The sequence below is a fragment of the Phoca vitulina genome, unplaced genomic scaffold (assembly GCF_004348235.1).
Source record: "Phoca vitulina isolate PV1807 unplaced genomic scaffold, GSC_HSeal_1.0 scaffold3, whole genome shotgun sequence".
NCBI lineage: Eukaryota > Metazoa > Chordata > Mammalia > Carnivora > Phocidae > Phoca > Phoca vitulina.
Window position 1 is genome coordinate 88,390,792 of NW_022589706.1, and position 2,186 is coordinate 88,392,977.

The 2,186-nt window shown below is 35.4% G+C and overlaps 1 pseudogene; it reads right to left on the reverse strand.

Annotated features, from left to right (window-relative positions):
- Positions 1 to 1,163: 1,163 nt before the first annotated feature.
- LOC116628554 lies at positions 1,164 to 1,667 on the reverse strand (annotated as a pseudogene).
- Positions 1,668 to 2,186: the final 519 nt, after the last annotated feature.

Below are 2,186 nucleotides of genomic sequence, written 5' to 3' on the forward strand. Positions count from 1 at the left end.
AACTCTATAGAATCACTGCCATTATTTATAATTAGTCATTTAAAAAAAAAAAAACCTAATGTTGCCCTTAGTTCTTGAGATTTAGCCTTACTTTTAAAAAAATGGCACACAGTATCTCTGTTAAACTTAGAAACAAAACCCATACAGTTTTGCAACAGGATAACTATCTTATTAAGTTATATACAACTTAAAAAGTTGGAATAATTATTATTTAGGTACACATAAAATGCACCTGAGTTTAGACTTAGATAATCTCAGTAAGAGTATCGTTTTTGTAAGAAATTAGAGAAATATCTTGGTTTTCCTTTATCAGTCAAAAGTAGCACCACCACGATTATTTTAGTGACTTCATGAGCACTTTTCTGTTTCGTGCAGTATGCTAGTTAAGGTATACATTTTAATTTTGTTTCCTTTTCATAATTCCTATAAAGTACATATTATGACCTAGATTTTTTAAACTAGTAGAACCCAATACTTAGAAATATTTATCAACTCCTCTAAGCCATGCATATAAATAATAAGTAGTCATACCTGCTCCTAAAGCCTATATGATATGCCATAATAAAAAAAATAAATATACTGTGTTACTAAAGGATATGATACAAACCCAAGGCAGGAAGTATTGACAATTTATCTTGGTTTCTTGATTTTTTTTTTATTACTAGTAAAGGTAAGTACATGATTTTTAAGAATTAACACTGGTATTCACAACTCTTTTTTTGATATAATGAATTATTCAGCTTGAACTTGAACATGGTACACTGTTTGGGGGACAAAGATAATGGCCTGTCATCTTATGGTGGAAATATTTTTGGAAGTTGTAGTAATTTTTTATCTTTGAGGAAGTCTTAGAGAGTGAGCAACATGGATGGTATTGACCACTAGAGGGCTTGAAATTTGCACTCCTTGTTAATAATCTAGTAGTACTGATGGACACTTTTTGTTTGTTTTAGTTTGAGTGTATTCTATTTTTAGACAATCTACATGACATGTTTTTTTTTTCCCTTAAAACAATGCCTCTGCTCCAAGTAAATCAAGCCCAAAATTAATGAAGAGCTCAAGATGGCTTCAGTCCCATTTGTCTAAATCCTGGTATTGTGTGGATAAAAAGCAACAGCCGGTTATGAGGACAGGTGATACATCCAAAGTAATAGCCAAGTTGGTTAACATTTTTCCATTTCTAAAACATCCTTAAAGAAAATCATAGATGGGGTCACACTATACTCATAGTAGTCCAGCAGAGCAACCATGTTACCTGGATTCATGTTATTACAATAAAGAATTGGTAGCTTTTGGAATTAGCAAGAATGTGCTTCATTTGTTCTGCAGCCCCTGTCATAAAAGGTTTTGCTCTTTTTGGTCTCTGTTCTTCAAGTCTGCCTTTGATAGAGTTCATGTAATCTTTGATGTACTTGTAGGCTTCTTTTGTAAGGCTGGTTTCCTGCAAGTGATGGTTCGTGACAATATCAATGCTAGTGATTACTGTGCTTTAGGTACCTTCGCCCTCCGCGCCCTCAGCGGAGGCATTTCCACCAATGAGCAAGTCATCAATGTTACCCTCTGTCTTACTGACCTCCGCCTCTAGGCACAGGATCTGGGCTCTCCCGGATCTTATGGATGCTGAAGAACATCTCATCATGGCTGATGAGGCCCTGGCAGATGACCATGAGGGCACCTGGAGAGAACCAAGGGCAGCGCTGGTTTAGCAGGAAGTGGGAGCTCTCCCCAGGTGTGATGCAGCAAGAGCAATGCTCAAGTGGAAGCTAGTAGAGAGCAAAAAAGCTGGATAGACATTTCATTAAGGGCTTCCGGTAAATTTGAAAAGGGAAATAGATACACTGACTATGGATCTCCTGTGACTAACAAATGTTAAAATTAATTTTAATGTTGTTGGAATCTTTACTTCTAAACAATTGTACCATTAAGATGGTTATTATGCAATTATTATTTTATAAATTTCCCAGAGAATCTTAATGAAATTGGAATATAATGTAATTGAAGTGAAGTATTAGAGTTAACAATAAGGATAGGGAGAGGCCAATAGAATACCTACTGGGAAGAGAAGCCAATAAAAGACTGGAAGAGATTGCCTGGAGAGAAGGAAAGAAAAGATGACAAAGGAGCAAAGACAACTAAGCAAAAAAAGAAAAAAAAAATTGAGTATTCTTCTCTTGGACTGGCATGCA